The 21,120-nt window shown below is 38.5% G+C and overlaps 1 protein-coding gene across 1 annotated transcript in view; it reads right to left on the bottom strand.

Annotated features, from left to right (window-relative positions):
* FRYL (FRY like transcription coactivator) overlaps positions 1–21,120 on the bottom strand; it is a 315,130-nt gene that overhangs the window by 263,671 nt on the left and 30,339 nt on the right. Inside the window, exon 2 of the mRNA XM_036763836.1 lies at positions 18,468–18,645. The gene's annotated coding sequence lies outside the window, so the exon portion shown is untranslated. The remainder of the gene's footprint in view (positions 1–18,467; positions 18,646–21,120) is intronic.

Here is a 21,120-nt window from a genome sequence, read left to right as displayed (position 1 = left end):
AAGAAATGATGAGAGGGTTGGTTTCAGAAAACAATGGCAAGACCTATATCAACTGATGCAAAGTAAAGTAAGAAGAACCAAGAGATCCTTTGTGCACAGTAACAATGTTGTAATGATGATCAGCTGGGAAAGACTTGACCATTCTGGTCAATACAATGATCTAAGACAACTCCAGAGGACTCACAATGAAAAAATGCCATCCACCACCTCAAGAGAACTGATGACCTGAGGGCAAATTGACATATAATTTTCTCACTCTGATTTTTCTTGCTTTTAAAAAACATTGACTAATATGGAAATGTTTTCCATGATTTTACAGGTATAACTAAGATATTGTTTCCTCAGTGAGGGAGGGGGTGGCAAGGAAGGAGAGAATTTGGAACTAAAAATTTTAAAAGAAAAGAATGCTAAAAATAAATAACAGATTTTAAATATATATATTTTAATGTGGGAAGATCATTGACTATTTAGAGAAAAGAGCAAAATTAATATCAAATAAAAAATGGATGAAAAAACAACACTGAATGAAATTATAGCACTACTAACTCATTATCTCTTTTAAACTGTTGATAATGAAAAATAGAAAATAGAGAAAAATGAAGACTTTGACCAAGTTAGAAGTTAAACTATGCAAGAGTCACCACAAGGAAACTGTAAGACCAGAAACCACCTCAGATTAAAAACAAACAAAAAAAAAATCTCCTTGCCAAATGGAGAGAAATGGCATCCAAGGGCAACACAAATTTATACTACAAATTCAACTGCAAAACATTACAGTAGAGAAGAAGAGAAAATTATAAGCAACACTGCCTCACAAAGCATAATGGCATTGAGAGTTTTTAAAGCAAGCCTGTAAAACAGTTTGCATATTAATGAAGTTAAAACAAGATCATATTAGGCATCTCAAGCTCACATATACAAAGAAAGAATTCATGATCTTTCCCAACAAACTCTTCTCTCTTCCAAACTTTCCTAACATTGTTGGAGGTACTACCAGCTTCCCAGTTACTTAGGCTTACAACTTCCATGTCATCCTCATTCTTACTAACTCCACATATTCAATCAGCTTATAAATCTTGTTTCTAATTTTCACAACATCTTATTTATATTTGTCCCCTTTTTTCCCCCACCCATATTGCTACAACCTTAGTAAAGCTCCCTATCATCCCTTGCTTGAATGACCGCAACAGCTTTCTAATTGGTCACCTGGCCTTACCTCTTTCCCATCTTCAATCTATCCTTCACTCAGTTTCCAAAGCATTTTCCTAAAGCAGGTATGACAATGTTACTCAATAAATTCCAGTGGCGACCTATTATCACTAGTATCAAAGATAATGAATGTCCTCTGTTTGGCATTTAATGCCAAATTATAACATGGCAACTTCTCACTTTTCTGGTCTTCACGCACTTTACTTCCCACCATGAACTCTAATATATAGCTACATTAGTCTACTTGCAGTTCCACAAACATCAAACACTCAGTGGGATGTTCCCCATACCTAGAATGCTCTTCCCTCCTCACCTTTATCTTTTACTTATCCTATCTTCTGTTAAGAGTCAGTCTTAACAGTTTTTTTCTTTCTTAAAGTCTTTCCTCATTCCCCTACCCACCCAAATGCTAGTGAGAGAAACAAGAAGAGTGAAAGGAAAAAGAAATTAAAGAGAAAGAGAGGAAGAAAAAAAGAGTGGAGAGAGAAAGTGAAAGGAAAAAGAAAGCATTAGGAAGGAAAGAAAGGAAGGGAAGGAATGTAGAACATTATCTACATTCTGCTGTCTTTTATTTTTTTTGTTAAATACCTCCCAATTGCATTTTAATCTGGTTCTGGGCAGCACCCTGAAGTGCTGCATGTTTAACACCTCTGGACTAGATGACCTCAGGAGCCCCTTCCAACTCTTTAAAGGTCAGAGGTGCCTAGAGTCAAAAGTCAAGGGATGAGTAAGGTTTAGGAAGCAGTCTCCAAAGCAAACAGCAAAAGTAATGAGGATCAAAGGAAAGTTTCCTGGATCTGCTCTGGAAAAAAAACAAACCAACCACAATGCTCTGGGACACTGCTATAGTTCTGTCAAGGCCAACAGGCCAGGCCTGTTAAAAAGGTACAGATAAAGGTACAGGTATCATAGTGTGTGAGGTAGTGAGAAAATAAAATGTGAAGACTTCGCAGGGAATATATATGTATAACTATATCTATATCTATTCTTATTCATATCTATACTTAGAAATATTTAAAAATCAAGAAATAGGGAAATAGGGAAGTGGGAAAATTCTGAGGCTATGAGAGTCAGATTACTCAGCCTCTGAGAAAGTTTCTTTTTTTTTCTCCTGAAACTTTTTGTTCTTTCTTCTAGTTCTGGTTTAAAGATTTACTAAGTAAGAATAGGGTCACTGTGACCTGCTTTCCTTTACTGTAAAAGTACTGTAAAAGAATGGAGAGGGTCTCCCCCTCCCCTTATCTTATTCTCCTTCTTTAGATTTATAGATGTCACCTCAGTTGTAATCATTAACTAAGGGAATGGGAATTGGAATTTCTGTGCCTTGATCTCCCAGTTCTTTGTCTAGTTTTTCATGCTCAGATTGTAAGCCTGCCTCCCAGCCAATGGTGAGAAGGGTCAGAGGTGGGCAGGAATTCTCTTGCGTTAGGTATAATTATTGGTGCTTTGTTCCTTGTGCCTTTGCCTCCTTCTGCTAGTCCCGTCCTGGCAGAGGATGCCCTTTTCTCACGAGAACTGAATAAAATTTATTTCTGTTCCCACCCTGAGATGGCTCCTTATTGAAAATTAATTTTTTTAATTGGTGGGGGTCTTTCATCCCACACAGTAGGGATCATCTCATCCAATCCCTTTACTTTTTGGATGAGGAAACACAGGCACAAGGAAGTTATCAAAAAGGTCATTAATGACAGGACTACAAAAAATCCAGATTTCCCAATTCCTAGACTTGGGTTCTTTTTCCTTAAAAAAAAAAAAAAAAAGACAAACAAAAAATAATTGAATGCCAGCATGCCAGATATGGGGTAATATACAAAATAACACAAAACAGTACCTACTCCACCAAATAGTTAAATCTACTTATAGAGAAAAGACCTAAAACACTGTCAATATCCTAATCACAAAACAAAGCAAAGCAGTATATGTCAGATGTATTCATTCATACACCACATTTAGTAGCTAAGATGTGCAAAGAATGGTTGCTAAAGCTCTGGAAGAAACACAAATCTGATTAAAATACAGTCCTTGCTAACACGGAGCAGTACCAGATTGTCTGTATTATAGAATGTCATAAAAAGAAAATTATTATAAATTGAATTAGCCAGACTGCTTTGTGGAGAAAGAAGCTGGCACGTGCCTCAAAAGCAGTATAGCATTTGGCAAGTGGCCAGAGGATGGGTAGGAGATAGTTATCTCTATTTAACAGACATTGGAATAACGTGGGATCACCTAATGTATGATTTTTAAGTCCCAATCCAAAAAATTTGAAACTCTCAATCAGAGCTGTTCAAAAATGGAGTAAGTTACTCTGGGAAGTAACAAGTAGCCCCTTACTGGAGGCATTTAAGCAGGGGCTAGATGACTACTTGATTGTTGATTGATGTTGTAGAGGTATAAAACTGAAGTGGAAGATCCAAGGTCCTTTCAAATTCAGAAGTAATATAGGTTTATCTTCTTTCTCCCCCTCTCACACTAAGAGATGTGAGTATGCAGTTAGGTAGTAGAGAAGGACCCAATGAAAGAGATTAAAGAGGTGGGAAGAAAATCAAGTGAGCAAAATCCTATAAAAGTCAAGATATCAAGGTCACACCTGGAGAGTTAGCTTCAGCAATAAAGATCTGGAAGTGGTGGTGAAAAGCCATGAATACTGGCTTGCACTATTAATTAACTGATTGCTGGGAGTGTGTATTAGCTAGGTTGTAAACTGCAGGACAGATACTATCATTTCTATTATAGCCACCTCATACCAAACACGGGACTGTGCCTATAGATGGTCTTTAACAGATACCTACTAATAATGAAACTTGTTGTCTGTCCTTTGTTCTTGAAGAAGACCTTGGCATCAGGAAGGTGATACCATGACTTGCAAGTGAATTGGATGTGAGTGAGGGTTTGTGCAAAGTGACCAGCCTCACTTTCTCCTGCAGAGCCATCTGGGCCCAGGGGCCAGGTGCAGATCAAGACAACTGGAGATGGCCCTGGATGCAGTGGGAGACCTTGGCTTTTTTAAGCTAAGGTCTTTCCCAGGTCTCAGTTTGACTGAGGCAACACCCATTCAGTTATTAAGGCTAGATAAGAAAAGACCAAGATAAGACAAAGAAAGGTCTCTCTTACCTAGTCAAAAAAAAAATTTAATCTGGGAGGGGAAGACTCTCAGGGTTATGGCCAAAACAGAAACAATTGCTATTTACATTTACTCTGAGCCAATTAAGGTCCAAACAATGACCACTAAGTGGGGCCTGGGCTGGGACCTACCTTTGACCAATCAATGAAAGCCAGAACGAATGGGGTTTAGGCCTGGTCTTTAAGAAAGAAATCTAGCCTCAAAACTCCAAGATATCTTAGGAGATTTCACAGGTCAAAATTTACCCTCCTTTGGGCAGAGCACAATAATGAAAACTAGTTGAGACTGGAAGGATAAATAAGATTTACATGAGTAAGGAAATTTGAAAAAAGTACTTAGTAAGCTAGAAAAATAGCAAAAGTATAGGAGCAAAAGTAAGGAAGTAGTAGACCTATAAGAAATCAGTTAAATGTTTGGCAATAATAAAACATAATGTGCCAAGTGGGGGTTACTTATTAATATCTATTGTCTAAAAAAAAAAATCTACTACCTAAACACACAGTACTCAGTAGCAAACTGTCATTTCGCCTGCCATTTGTTAGGCTGAAGTCAAGAAGCATTTATTAAGTGTCTCCCATGTGCCAGGCACTGTCTGAGCACCGGAGATATAAAGAAAGGCAAAAGACAGCCCCCTGATGAGAGGGACATGTAAACAACTCTATACAAGTAAGATATATACCTGTACAGGATAAATTGGAGATAATTTCAGAGGGAAAGAAAAAAACATTAAGAAGGACCAGGAAAGCTTTCTTAAATAAAGTGGGATATTAGCTGAGACTTGAAGGAAGCCAGGGAAGCCAGGATACAGGGGTGAAAAGGCAGAGCATTCCAGGCATGGGGGGCAGCCAGTGAAAATGCATGGAGTCAGAAGTTGGACTGTCTTGTTCAAGGAACAGCAAGGAGGTCAGTATCAAGGATCAGAAAATATGGAAGGGAATAAGGTTTAAGACTGGAAAGATAGGAGGAAGCCAGGTTATGAAGGGCTTTAAAAGTCAATCAGAGAATTTTAAAGTTGATTCTCAAGGTAACAGGGAGCCACTGCAGTTTATTAGGTTGAAACCTAGTCCAAGTTTGATATGCAGAAGTAGGGCCCCAAAATTGAGTTTCCTAGTAAAGGAGATATATAAGTATTCATTTATTAATAGTTACAGAGATCCCAAAATGCCCTAAACTGAAGACTTTAGGACAAGGGCTCTTAAAGATTTTTGTGTCATGTACCCATTTGGCAGTGTAGTTAAGACTACGAATCTCTTCTCATACTGCATAAAATGCACAGGATTACAAAGGAAACCAAATATATTGAAATGCTGTTATAAAAAAAAATTTTTTTTTCAAGTTCATGGCCCCTAAGGTTAAGAACTCTTGATCTATCTTTACGATGCAGTCAAGAAGCCCAGCTAAGTTTAAGAAATAGACGAATCTTGCCAGGTAAATTATCTTCTGATCCTTCCAATCATAACCCTGGACACCTGAATGGATGCTCAAAAAGTTTTATCAAGATGATGATTTCACTGCAAAGCCTATAGACCATTATTTCCGAGTCTGACAGTTTTCCTGTGTTGGGCTCTACAAGCTTCAGCCACACAACAACTCTCTGGCTATAGCCCAATAGTAGTTATCCTGACTTCTACTCCTACTCAAACTTTTGAAAGAACTTACTGTCATGGGCAATACACTGATTGACATAGTCTGCTGGGTTAAAAACAGCTTTTATTCACATTATCATCATCTAGATGGAAAATAATGAATTTTGATTGCCAACAGCTACAAAACAACATTCCACATCAGCCTGATCACTATGAATGACTATATAGAACATACCACAAGGCTTAGTACTTCACATTCCACTTACTCTTTTTAAAAAAGTGACTTGCATACACAAAGGCCAGCACACAAATTTTAAAATGAGCTCTTTTCTTCTAAGTGGTTGTCATTCCTGAGAGTAAATTAGGAATGTAGGAAAACAGTTTGCTAATTAAATGACTGTTACACACACACACACAGACACACACACACACAGACACACACACACACACCAGGTACCAGAGACCTGAAAGAATTAAGCAACTTACTTAACACTTATATATAATAATCACAGTAACCATACATATTTTATCTTCTTATTATTTCAAATAGTATGTAAATTTAGGTATATAGAATTATATGAGAAAAGTGTCATAAATAAGAATATGATAATTTTTGGTGTGTCTATAATATATTCCTTTATCTCATATAATCCCAATGACCTACAGGGCTGGGGAAACTGCAGCCCCCAGGCCACATGTGGCCTTCTAGGCCCTTGGGTTTGGCCTTTTAACTGAATCCAAGTTATACAAAACAAATCTTTTAGGGGATTTATTCCGTGAAGTTTGGATTCAGACAAAGGGCCACATTTAAGGACCTGGAGGACCACATGTGTCCTTATGGCCACAGGTTCCCCACTCTCGAGTCCTAGCACAAGATTTACTTAATAAAAAATTCAAGCATGATAAACTATATAATATGCAAAAATATGATAGCCCAAAGTTAATATATAATTTTGTAATGTTTAATAAGGAAAGCAAATGTGCTTCTTCAGGATCCCAAAGCAAAATAAAACAATGTAAAATTCAGTTTCAACAAAACACACAAACCAACATAATTATATAGAGAACAAATTCAATTCTCTTCTATTAACATTTTCAGAACAAAAAATCTGAAGAGGTTTGGGTTTGAGGGGTGCTCGACACCCCAAAGTATCGACAGGCTGGGTCCTGCCAAAAGAATTCCACCCAAGCCTTCTCAGCCAAGGAAAAAGACAAAGTTTATTAAGGGTTTGACATAATGGGTTGTCTTAAGAAATCCCACTCTTTGTGATGCCTGTTTTCACAAGCGGTGTAGATTGAATCTGAGCACCTTCATGGAGGCAAGATGGAGATACACAAAGATTGTGGGAGGGATTGAGGGGTGGTCTGGGGTGACTAGAGGAGGGATTTAGGGAGGGACTTGAGGAGTCTAAGGAGGAGCTTGATGGGACTGGGATGAGGTCAGACTCCAGGAACCAGAGACTGGGACAAGGGTGGGAATAGCTGAGGGCATTGATATTGATAGTATCAAGGGTAGGAAGTAGATGGACAATAAAGGGCAAGGCTAGGTAGAGATTTGGGCCTAAAGATAATGTAAGGCTGATGGCCTTAGGGGAAGGCCAGATCTAGTGGGAAGATTCAAGGAGAGTTCAAGGGGGCTCCCAGAGACTGTATTCCAGATTCAAGGGCCTTTCCAGAGACTGTACCCTCAACAAATCCAGTGAATAAAGTGACAAAACTACTATTTAAATTTGAATTTATTTCAATAACACTTGGCCTATTGTTTTAATGCAAAAATGTCTAGATTATGAGGCAGACGTGACATGAAGAGTACTGGACTTTACTGCCTCAGTCTTATCTTATATTTCAGTAACACAGCACCATATACATCTGAGCTATTGTTATTACCTTATTATACGAGCTACGGTTAATATTATTACCCCCATCTCTCTCTCCAGGATTCTTACTCTCTATTACTAGTATCTTTGGCTGTGGTCCAATGGTGTTCAGTTTTGCTCAATACAAAGCCGAAGCCATTCCCTTCCCCTTCCCTCCCCTTTCACTCACCCTACTTGCACCCTACTGCCTCTTAAGATCAGTTTGTACCCTAAGTTTCCTACAAGTCAGAACCCCTATCTCCTCAAAACAAAAGGCTTCATCAAGTCAGCATTTAAACATAAAACAAAACAAAAATGTGTAGCAAGCAAGCATAGCACAGACTAGAAAAAATAAGAAGCTACCAGTTTACTGCACAAAAAGCAAACATAGTAAAGGTAAGTTTTTGGTTTTGTTTTTTTAAAGCTACAGTACAACAAGTACTGATAAAGGCTAATGAAATAAAATACATAAGGACTTACTTTCTAACATAAATGCAGTCTTCCTCCTTCTTAAATTCTTTTACTGTCAAGTATACCACCATCCTCCCATTCACCCAGGCTTGCAAATTTAGGTGGCATCTTTAGCTCCCCACACTCTCACCCCTTCATAGCCAATCACAGCCAAAGTCCTGTCATTTCTATCTTAGTTAACATCTCTCAAATAAACCCCCATACATATACTTTTCTTTCCTCTAATACTGCTACAATCATGGTGTAGATCCTCATCACCTCACACCAGGACCACCCCAACAGCCTGCTGGTTGGCCTTCCTGCCTCAAATTTCTTTCCTATTCCAGTTCATCCTTCACTCATTTGTCAAACTGATCTTCCTAAACCCTGGCCCAACCATTTCAAACCCCCTATTCAATCAACTCTACTGGTTCCCAATTGCCTGCAAGATCAAATATAAATTTCTCTGGCTTTTAAATCCCTTCATAACCTGGATTTTTTCTACCTTTCTAGTCTTCTTACTCCTTATGTGCCTCCTTTGATATACTCTGACATAGTGATACTGGCCTATCTTCCCACAAAATATACTATTTCCTAACTCTATGTATTTTCACTTTCACTTCCTCTTCCCTAAGCCTAGAATGCCTTCCCTCTTCATTTCTGACTCCTGACCTCTCTTGGCTTCCTTCAAATATCGGCTAATGTCCCATCTTCCCAGGTCTCCTTAATCTGAATGCCTTCCCCCTGAGACTACTCTCCCAATTTATCCAGTGTATATCTTTTATACATAGTTGCTTGCATGTTTTCTTCGCCATTACCCTGGGAACTACATCTTTTGCCTGTCCCTGTATCCTCAGCAGTTAGCACAGTGCATGGAACATAGCAGGCTAAGCTTTAAAAATGCTAACTGAATAATGTCCTAGAGATACTGCGACCTCATCCTGCCAGCAGTGATGGAGCCTACCCAAACTCCCAGGTTCACAGTCTTGAAGTTATCCTCAACTTTCCCTCATATAGATCCCAATCACCTATTACTTTTGCAGTTTTTACTTCAACAATATCTCTTGCATTCAACCCCTTCTCTCTACTCACATAGCTCTTTCACCTGGACTATTACAGTGGCTTCCTAACTAGTCTCTCTGGCTCTACTCTAAGACAAGCTAAAGCTTGCTTATTGACTATTTCTCCACTATCAAGTAATTAAACATTTAAAAAATAAAGCCTCAAGTAAAAAGAGGAGCCAGACCTTCCTCTGACCTGGGTGCAGCTTGCATGCTCCCTGAAGGAAAGTGGCAAGACTCATGGTACAGGAATCTTCCATTTGCCCCACAGTGGCTTCCTCCTGCACCAGGAGTCTATCGCTTCTTGCTGAGAACTCAGACAACTTCCATCTGTACCAACACAAGGCAATGTCAACCTCTTGCTACCAGTTTTATCTCCTGACTGGGATGTGGAATACCTCTGATGTAAAAAGAAGCAACATTCCCTTTGATTTCAGGCCTTTCATCTCTAATTGTGCCTGTCCCTTAAGGGAAGAGGAAAAGGGAAATCAGTAGGGAGCAGCCTTCCTTCTGCTGTGTAGGTTCAACTTCCATCTCCTTCAGCATCCTTTCCTATCTCATCTCTGGCCTTCAGAGGAAAGAGCTGTAGAGAAACAAGGCATTCCATCTGACCCTGGGCCTTCCATCTCATACTGCACTTGCCTCCAGCCTCCTTTCCATTCATGATGAACATTCTCAGACCAGGTCACATCCTACACATCCCAGTGATTCCAAACACCTACAGGTCATCATGCAAACCCCCTTCCCTTTCCCTTATCTGATTCCTTATTCCTATTCCCCTCAACCTTCTCACTCCAAAGTTCCAACCAAATACCATCCACCCTTTCCACTGTGCCCTCTGGAACACCTGTTCTAAAGGCAAGAAATTTCCCTTCATCCTAATCGTGTACCTCTCTCATTCCTTCCATCTACCAGCTATTACCAAAACTGACCCCTTTGATGACACAAGCCTTCCTAGGCACCCTTTCCAGTGCTGGCTGCACCTTCACATTTTCCCCTTAGATAGAGATGAGGTTGTTAGAATATTCCTTGATGTCCACTGCCACTCCCAGATTCTCTCCCTACCTTCTCAGTAACCAGTTTCCTTTGAGATGCATGCAATTCATCTCTACCACTCAATTAAGTTCCTTAGTGAGTTCAATATATGGCTCACAATTTTTCTCTCCTCCCCAACTCATATACATACATACATGTATACACACATATACAGGCACATATATACACATATGCATGTATGCATGTGCACACACACACACACATTCTCTCTCAAACACCCTAACCACTCAATTCCTCATCTTGCTTCCCATGAGCTATTCTTCCGCCCCACCTCAGCCATACACAAAGATGGTCATACCCTTGATCTTGTCATCACCCACAAATGTACCACTTCTATGTTCCAGGATTCTGAAATCTCCTAATCCAAACTCAATCTACTGGCCTTTTACCTCTCCCTCTGCCTTCCCTTACAAAACCCTGCTCTTCATCTGTACCATGACTTCCAATCCCTTGACCTCTCAATTCTGTCCCAGGCCATCTCCCCTACACTAACACTCTCTCTATATATTAAGAAATGTTTAAAAATCAAGAAATAGGGAAATAGGGAAGTGAAGAAAATTCTGAGGCCGTGAGAGTCTGATGGCTCAGCCTCTGGGAAAGTTTACCCTGAAACTTTTTATTCTTTCTTCTGGTTCTGGTTTAAAGAATTGCTCAGTAAGAATAGGGTCACTGTGACCTGCTTTCCTTTACTGTAAAAGTACGGAGAGGGTCTCCCCCTCCCCTTATCCTATTCTCCTTTTTTAGATTTACAGATGTCACCTCAGTTGTAATCATTAACTAAGCGAATGGGAATTGGAGTTTCCCGGTTCCTTGTCTAGCTTTCATGCTCAGATTGCAAGCCTGCCTCCCAGCGAATGGTGAGAAGGGTCAGAGGTGGGCAGGAATTCTCTTGCCTTAGGATAATTATCGATGCTTTGCCCCTTGTACCCTGCCTCCCTTGCTAGATCTGTTCTAGCAGAGGATGTCCTATTCTCAAGAATTGAATAAAATTTATTTCTGTTCCCACCCTGAGATGGCTCCTTATTATAAATTTAACTGGTGAGGGTCTTTCATCCCACACAATACCTTCTACCATTATCTCCTCCTTCATCCCTGTCTCACATGATCAGATAGCCTTTGCCTGCTCAAGTGATCCCATTCCATCATGTCTCCTCCAACACACTGCCCTGTTATCTCCACTCTCTCACTTATTTTCAATCTCTCTTTGTTTAACTGCGCCTTCCCTACTGCCTACAAACAGGCCATGTCACCCCCACCCTAAAAAAAAACCAAAAAACTCTCACTTGATCCTTCCATCCCCACTAACTACCACCCAATATCTTTTCTACCCATTTCAGCTAAATTCCTTGAAAAGGCCACCTGAAGTAGGTGGCTCCACTTTCTCTCCTTTCATTCTTTTCTCAGTCTCTTATAATTCAACTTCCCAACTTATCATTTGCTCTCTCCAAAGTCATTATCGATTTCCTAATTGTCAAATCCAATGGCTTTTTCTCAATCTTCATTCTCCTTGACCTCTCCGTAGTCTTTGACACTGTGGGTCCCTCTCTTCTCTTTCATATACTCTTCTCAGCTTCTAAGGCATCACTCTCTCTTGGTTCTCCTCCCACCAATCAGATGGCTCCTCAGTCTCCTTTGTTGAATTCTTATCCTGACCTAACCCTCCAACCTTAGGTTGTGCCACAGGGTTCTGGGACCTCTTCTCTTCTCCCTCTATGTTCTTTCACTTGGTGATCTCATCAGCTCCCATGAATTTACCATCTCTATGCTGACAAGTCTCAAATATACCTATTCTGCCCCAACTCTCTGCTGACCTTTAATCTCACATCTCTGTCTTTCAGATATCTCAAATTAGGTGTCCAATAGACATCTTAAACTTAACATGTCCAAATCCAAACTCATTATCCTTCTCCCTAAACCCTCCCAAACTCCCCCCAACTTCCCTTTTATTGTTGAGGACCACACATCTTCCCATCCTTCAGGTTTCCAACCTAGGTGTCATCTTCAACTCCTCACTATCTCATCACCCCAGTCCATATCAAATTTGTTGTCAAGGCAACATCTTGTTGTCAAGGCAACATCTCCCATGTCAAATACACCTCCTCCTCCCTTTCTCTCTTCTGACACTGCCAATGCTTTGGTAAAAGCCTTCATCACTTCACACTTAGATTACTGCAGTAGCCTGCTGGTAAGTCTTCCAGTCTCCCCACTCCAATTCATCCTCCATTTAACTACCACAGTGATTATCCTAAAGCATAGGTCTGAAAATGTCACTCTCCTATTCAGTAAAATCTAGTGGCTCCCTATCACCTCCAGGATCAAATACAAAGTCCTCTTTTTGGCATTCGAAGTCTTCCATAATCTAGCCACCTCCTATCTTTCCAGTCTTCTTACATCTTACTCCCCACCAAATATTCTTTAACACTGACCTCCTTACTATTCCATGAATAAGACACTCAGTCTCTCAGCTCTGACTATCCACCATGCTTGGAATGCTCTTCTTCCTCTGCTCTAACTACTGACCTCCCCGGCTTCCTTTAAATGTGAATCAAAATCCCATCTTTTACTGGAAGCCTTTCCTAACCTGCCTTGATCCTAATGCCTTTTCTCTCTTATTTCCCATTTTTCCTGCATATAAATGTATATATGTATGTGTATATACTTGTTATCTCCCCCAGAGATTGTGAGTTCTTCTAGAGCTGGTACTATCTTCTGCCTCTTTTTGTATCTATCCCTGGCATCTAGCACAGTATAATGTGTAATGTTTATTGATTATTTACTAAATATAAAGTTTACAGTGGACAAATGTTTATTTATGAGCAGACATATATTCAAAAGAGGAAACTCTAATTGTTAATGACTTGAAAATGTCTTCTGTGACAAAAATATGGTATTGGTATCTAAACCAAAGAGAGTCAAAATAAAGAAATGTATAGATCAATTACCTTACTGAATAGTGACACATAAAAAAAACCTCTTTAAATAAAATATTAGCAAAGAAGCTATAGCAACATACCAAAAAGTGTAATCAGGCTGGAATTGAGGATTGTAACAGTAAGAAAACTATCAATATAACTGACTATATTAATAACAAGAAGAGCAAAAGTCATATGATTTTATCATTTGATGCAAAATAGGCTTTTGACAAAATACAATAACCATTTATGATAAGAACACTAAAAAAAGCACAGGAATAAATGGACCTTTCTTTAATATGTTAAGTAGTATCTACATAAAACCAAGAGGCAGCATTACAGTTAGCAGGGGTAAACAAAAGTCTTTTTCAAAAAGATCCAGAATAAAACAAGGATATTCATTATCAAAAATACTACTTGCTATAGTGGCAAACAGTAATATATTTTCTAACACTATTTGCTATAGAGGAGTAGCTAGGTGTGTAATGGATAGAGCACCAGATCTAGGAAGATCTGAGTTCAAATCTGGCTTCAGATACTTACTAGCTGTGTGATCCTGGGAAAGTCACAAGATTCACTTGATCCTACTTACCTCAGTTCCTCATCTGTAAAATGGGGACACACTGGAGAAAGAAATGGCAAACCACTCCAGTATCTTCACCAAGAAAATACCATGGACTTTGTCCATAGGGTCATGCAGAGTTGGATATGACTGAACAACTGGATAACAACAAATTTGCTATCGTACTAGAAATGTGAGCTATAGCAATAAGACAAGAAAAAAGAATTCCAAGGAATAAATATAGGCAAAAAAGGAAGCAAAAGTATATATTTGCATAGATGATATAATAGTTTACTTAGAGAACCTTAGAAGTAATTAAAAATTTATTGGAACAAAAACCTGCAAATTTATAGGATATAATGCCAACAATACCAAAAGGAAAAGACTAAAAGAAAAATTCAATTTCAAGTAACTACAGAATGTATAAAACACTGGGAGTCTATCTACTAAGACACACACAGGAGCTATATGAATGTACCTAAAAACACTCTACAAAAATAAAAAAGACAAATAATTGAAGGAATATTAATTGTTGAGATCATATAATAAAATGACAATGCCACCTATACTAATTTGTTTATTCAGTTGTCAATCAAATCAAACTACCAAAGAACTATTTTATAGAGCTAGAAAAATAATAATGAAATTCATCTGGAGGAATAAAGGTTAAAAAAAAAACTAAAGGGAAAAATGAAAAAAAAAAGTGGACCAACAGTTTTAGATCTCAAACTATACTACAAAGCACACTAATCATCAAAATGATTTGTTACTGGTTAAAAAAGAGATCAACAGGGGCAACTAGGTGGAGCAGCGAGTACAGCACCAGCCCTGGAGTCAGGAGGACCTGAGTTTAAATCCAGCCTCAAACACTTAACACAATTACTAGCTGTGTGACCTTGGGCAAGTCACTTAACCCCAACTACCCTGCCTTCCCCCCTCCAAAAAAAAAAAAAAGAGGTCAACCAGTGGAAGAGATCAGGTAAACAACATTGAGGAGCAAACAAATACAGTAGGTTAGTATTTGATAAACCCTAAAACTCCAGCCACTGGGGTAAGGACTCATTATCCAACAAAAACTCCTAGGAAAACTGTAATGGCAGAAATTATGCTTAGAAGATCACACTATACATATAAGATTAACTCCAAATAGATATATGACTTAAGACATGAAAGCTTATAAACATCATGAACAAATTAAGAGGAAAGAGGAAGAAATTTCATTTTAGATCTACAGATATGAAACACAGGGATCTATGAAAATAAAAGCAATTCTGAGATTCTGCCTTACCTATCAGATTGGTAAAACTGACCAAAAAAAAGGAAAAATGACCATTGTTGAAGGCACTATATATGGGAAGAGATACATTAATGTACAGTTGGTAGAGTAAATTGGTCTAGCTATTCTGGAAAGCAATTTGAAACTGTAGCCAAATAGTTAAAGCAGTGATTCTTAAACTTTTTGGTCTCAGGGCCCCTTTACAATCTTAAAAATCAAGGACTTTTGTTTATGTGGGTTATATCTGTTGATATTTACCATATTAGAAATTAAAACTGATGAAATTTTGAAAAGTATTTATTAACAATTCACTTAAAAGCATTACATGTTAACATAAATAACACATTTTTATGAAAAGTATTTTTGAAAACAAAAGAATTTGTGAGATGACTGCCGTTTTACATATTTTTGCATAAGCTTCTTCCATAAACCTACAGAGAATACAGTATATGCTTATATAATTTATTAGTAATGAAACTGTATAGTATTTTTAAAATATATAAACATAAAGCCTTCTACAAAAATCCTATTGTGATGCCTCAAAATGATGAAATGAGATGAAATGATGAAAGGAATGGTTTCAGGGAAACCTAGGAAGACTTGTGTGAACTGATGCAAAGTGAAACCATCAGTCAACAAGCATTTATTAAGTGCTTACTATGTTCCAGTAGAGGGCAGCTAGATGACACAGTAGAGAGAGCTCAGGGCTTGGAGTCAGGAAGACCCATATTCCTGAGTTCAGATCCACCCTCAGGCACATACTAGCTTGTGTGACTCTGGGAAAGTCATTTAATCCTGTTTACTTCAGTTCCTCATCTGTAAAAATGAGCAGAAAAGGAAATGGCATCTTTGCCAAGAAAATCCCAAATGGGGTCACAAAGAATCAGACACCACTGAAAGACTGAACAAAGTGTTCCAGGAGAAACAGCTGGTGATGCAGTGGATAGAGCACTGGGCTTTGAGTCAGAAAGATCTGAGTTCAAATCCAGCCTCAGATACTCCCTAGCTGTGTGGCCTTGGGCAAGTTACTTAACCTGTTTGCCACTAGACAAGGAAATGGCAAACTGCTACAGTATCTTTGCCCAAAAAAACCCCCAAAGGTCCATGGGGTCACAAAGAGACAACTGAAACAACTGAACAACAACAACAACAAAATGTTCCAGGTAAGCCCTGGGTATACAAATAAAGGCAAAAAACAGTCCCTGAGCTCAAGGAGTAGACATTCCAATGCAGGAACCAATACAGCAATAACCAGGTAGTCAGAAAGGGAAGTTGGAGGGACCAGGAATGGCTTCCTGGAGAAGGTAGGACTTAAGCTAAGCCTTGAAGGAAGCCAGACTAACTTTTTTTTTTTTTAGATTTGAAATCTGCATCTAATGCAATATTGACCAATGTGTTCTATAGCTGGGTGGTGTGTGCAAAAAGTCCAATATAGTTGTGTAGGGCAGTAAGCAGACTAAGTAGAACTAACAACAATCTTGTAAAGAAAAATTTTAAAAGTTTATGAGAAAGCACTACTCTCCACCTCCTGACAGAGGTAATAATCTCACAGGGCAGAGTGAAATTTTCAAATATGTAATATGTGGGTGTATTTCATTACTATGTATATTTTGGGGTTTTTTCCTTTGTTTTAAGCACAAAGGGAACATACAGGTAATTACTGATCAGCTCTTCTTGGCTTCAAGGACAGTCTCTGTCAACTAAGCTACACTGCCTTTGTACTTAATTACAATTACAATCCTTACTATCTACTCCAATTTGTATATAGAAATGCTCTTTTGGTGTTTGCTGAATTCAAAATCACTAAAAATAAAATACAACAAATGGGATGGATTAGATGATCTCTATAGTGTTTTTAAGATCTAAATCCTATGAGACTACGAGCCTAGGTCTCAAACACACAAATAACAGAGTAAGGTTTATAAATGCTAAAAAGAAGGAAAAAATAATATTTGCTCAGTCTCATCATAAAGGATGCTGAAGGGGGACGGAGCCAAGATGGTGGCTGGAAAGCAGGGACTTGCCTAGGGCTCTCCCCTAGGACCCTCCAAACACCTATAAAAAATGGCTCTGAACAAATTCTAGAACTGCAGAACGCACGGAATAGCAGAGGGAAGCAGGGCTCCAGCCCAGGACAGCCTGGATGGTCGCTGTGTAAGGTCTATCACATGGAGACGGGAGCGGAGGGGAGCAGAGCCCAGTGTGAGCCATGCCCAGACCAACCAGACCCAGGAGCCCAGCGGAACAGGCCCTAGCACCCTGAATCAGTGAGCTGTGGCAGTTAGCAGACGTCTCAACCCACAAACACCAAAGACAACAGAGAAGGTTAGTGGGAAAAAACTGTGGTGACAGAGTGAAAGGAGTTTGCGGTTTGGCCACCACCCTGGGGGCAGCAGAGGTGGTGCAGCTACAGAACTACAGTTGCAGTTCCTTCCTGACCCGGGCAGATCAGAGCTGGAGTACAGAGCCTGCTTAAGATCTGAGTCACAGTCCGGGTTGGTGGTTCTTGGGGGAGGAGGAGTGCTGGTGTGGCAGAGCTTGCTGTTTAGAAATAGCTCTGAAAACAACATCGCAGCCCCTTGAACTTCAGACAAAGTACTCTATACTCTACAAGCAGTCATACCCCAACAAAAAACTCAAGGGTCAAGCAGATGTCTGGGAACATGGCCAGGCAGCAAAAACGCTCTCAGATTCAGACTCAGACTTTGGAATCTATCTTTGGTGACAAAGAAGACCAAAAGATACAGCCAGAAGAAGTCAACAAAGTCAGAGAGCCTACATCAAAAGCCTCCAAGAAAAACACGAACTGGTCTCAGGCCATGGAAGAGCTCAAAAAGGATTTGGAAAAGCAAGTTAGAGAAGTAGAGGAAAAATTGGGAAGAGAAATGAGAGTGATGCAAGAAAACCATGAAAAACAAGTCAATGACTGGCTAAAGGAGACCCCTAAAAATACTGAAGAAAATAACACCTTAAAAAACAGACTAACTCAAATGGCAAAAGAGCTCCAAAAAGCCAATGTGGAGAAGAATGCCTTGAAAGGCAGAATTAGCCAAATGGAAAAGGAGGTCCAAAAGATCACTGAAGAAAATACATCCTTAAAAATTAGATTGGAGCAAGGATGCTGAATATGAGCTAGGTGCTGGAGTTTTGGGTACTTTTTCTATGGATGCTGCTAATAATACTTAAGATGCAAAGTATAAAGAATGTTTATAAGCTTCCAAGACCTTCCATAAGGGCTTTTTAGCTAATGTTCAGGTGAATCTGAACATTCAACACTGGCAGTAATTGGCAAAAAAGAAAAAGGCATTAAAAAAATTACACATAGATGACAAGTGCAGAGAAAAATTAAAGCCTTTAAAAAAAAAAACACAATCTTACCACTTAGAAATGGTAGTTGAGGCACAATATATGTTGAAAAAACACCAGAGTTGGAGAGGATCCATCTAGAAGTTTGTTTTCAATCTCTAACATAATTTGCGGGCATACAAGTAGGCACGGTGACATAAAGCTGTCAACAGCACAGCTTCACCTTATATTCAGAAGAATATGGAATATTCTGGAACAGGAAGAAAAAAGAAAAGTATGAAATAAATAGGCTGATTTCTCAGAAGCAACAATTACCAAATGATATAGCAGTAAATCATTGACAATGGTGATTAATGACTCATGTGGTTTTTTATGTGGGATAAACAATTCTCACACAGATTAAGAGATCAGCATTCATTTTCATTTTTATAATGAAGAATTTAATCAAAAAAATTTATTATAGTAAAATTCTTGTTTTCCAGGACACTCAGGTAATAATGAAATTTTCCAAATACTGATTAAAACAACAAAAACACCACATACTACTTTAAAGATTATTAACAATCCCATGAAGTAGGCAAAACTGGTATTTTTACCTCCACTTTTAGATACAAGGAAAATGAGGCTCAAAGCAGTAAGTGCCATGGCTAATAAGTGGCAAATTTTCTAACTCTTGCTTCTGTTTTTACCCTATCTACTACAAGCTGACTGCCTGTCTAATGAAAGCTATGATTTAACCCATAACCCATTAAATTACAGAACATGTAAGATGCTTTTGATGGAAATGTTTCTAAAACGTGATATTTAACCATTTCTTGTTGGCTTAGGGTCATCATAAAGATCAATTATTGTGAAATAATAATGAAGAGACATTAATATTTTAAATGTTGTGAAATCCCTTACATTGTTTATCTCTTTTTTTAAGCCTCATGACAACTCTGTGAGGAAAGTAATACATGATATGTTATTTCCATTTTACAGATGAGGACACTGAAGCTCAGAAAGGTTAAATGGCTGTGCCCATGGTAACATAGCTGGTATCAGATGTGGGATGTTCATTAAGGTTTTCCTTATGCTAGGTGTAGCAATCTATCTACCACGTCATGAGGAAAATATAGCTGTTCAAGTTACAGTCACTGAAAATATAGGACACAGGTTTGACTGGATATCTCAATATGGATACTGAAACTTGCTTTCCAGAAGTCCTTGAGGTCAACTTGCTTTGTGTTCTTCAGCCTCACTCCATTAAGGTGAAGTAGAATATATGTTACCTGCATAACTTGGTAGGTTGTGGACTTGACTGTCTTTCTGCTAAATTATAGCAGAAGTAAAAAGTAAAAAAAGTAAAAAGTAAAAACTGAGGTGTTGGGGTCTTTTACCTCTCAGATAATAATTTTCTTCCTTAGCATTGCATATCAATGCACTCCCACTAATTAACATCACTCAGGAAACATTATCTCTGAATTCTCCATCTATCACACAATGGGCCACAAACACATCCACCCTAAACCCACCCGTTCCATTTGTATGTATTTGTTTTGAATGTAAACTATCTTTCACTATGTCAAGAATTTGTGTCAGGTGGACTTCAGAAAAACCTGGAAAGACTTATATGAACTGATGCTGAGTGAGGAGAGCAGAACCAGTAGAACATTGTACACAGTAACAGCCACATTGTGTGGATGACTAACTTTGAAAGACTTGGCTCTTCTCAGCAAAGCAAGGCTCTAAGACAACTCCAAAAGCTCATGATGGAAAATGCTATCCACATCCAGAGAAAGAATTATGGTCTGAATGCAGATCGGAGCATATTATTTGCTCTCTCTTTTTGTTGTTTTGCTTTGTTTCTTCTTTCTCATTGTTCATTCCATTGGTTACAATTCTTCTTTGCAAAATGACTAATATGAAAATATATTTAACTCACATGAATGTATATGTAGAGCCTATATCAGATTGCATGCCATCTTGGGGAAGGAGAAGGAGGAGAAAATTTGGAACTTAAAAGCTTGTGTAATTGAATGTTATAAACTAAAAATAAATTAATTAAAATAAAAAAAAAAAAGAATTTGTGCCAGGGTGTTTGGAGTATGGCTTCTTTCAAAGCCTACAGACTCTTCCTCATTAGATATCACAATAGATAATATTCTCCAAATTATATTTATTATTTGATTTTGAATAGAACTCCACGCAAATACTATTAAACACTGCATCTTTGATGTTAAAACAAGAGTAAAAGTTCAAAATAATGCGTGCATGATGGAAGCACTTTCTCAAAATTCTTTTCTGGAATAATCATTTCATCTGGACACTGATCCATGGCCATAATCAATGAAATAATATTGTGAGCAAGATGATAAAAATATTCTTTGAGAACTCACGGTGAGAGCTACAATTGACTAGCAATAACAATACCTCACATATCAATAGTACTTCACAGTTTACAAAGGACTTTACAACAGTCCTGTGAGATAAGCAGTATAAGTATCATCCCCACTAAAGGAGGAAACTTGGGCCTCAAAGAGGCTAAGTGATACTCATGGTAACACAATGAACAAATGTCAGCATCAGGTTTTGAACCTAGGTCTCTTCACTCTTAAGTCCCAACCACGTCTTTTTACTATATCACACAGTGGTACCTTTGCTATTCTCATATAAGCCAGAAATTATGTTTCAGGGAATTTAGAAACAGATTACAGACACTTAAATGGCTTTGTACATCTTTACG

Source organism: Trichosurus vulpecula, chromosome 6, assembly GCF_011100635.1.
Source record: "Trichosurus vulpecula isolate mTriVul1 chromosome 6, mTriVul1.pri, whole genome shotgun sequence".
Classification (NCBI taxonomy): Eukaryota; Metazoa; Chordata; class Mammalia; order Diprotodontia; family Phalangeridae; genus Trichosurus; species Trichosurus vulpecula.
The sequence above is the reverse complement of the archived record's forward strand: the minus strand, read 5'-3'. Positions and strand labels throughout refer to the sequence as shown.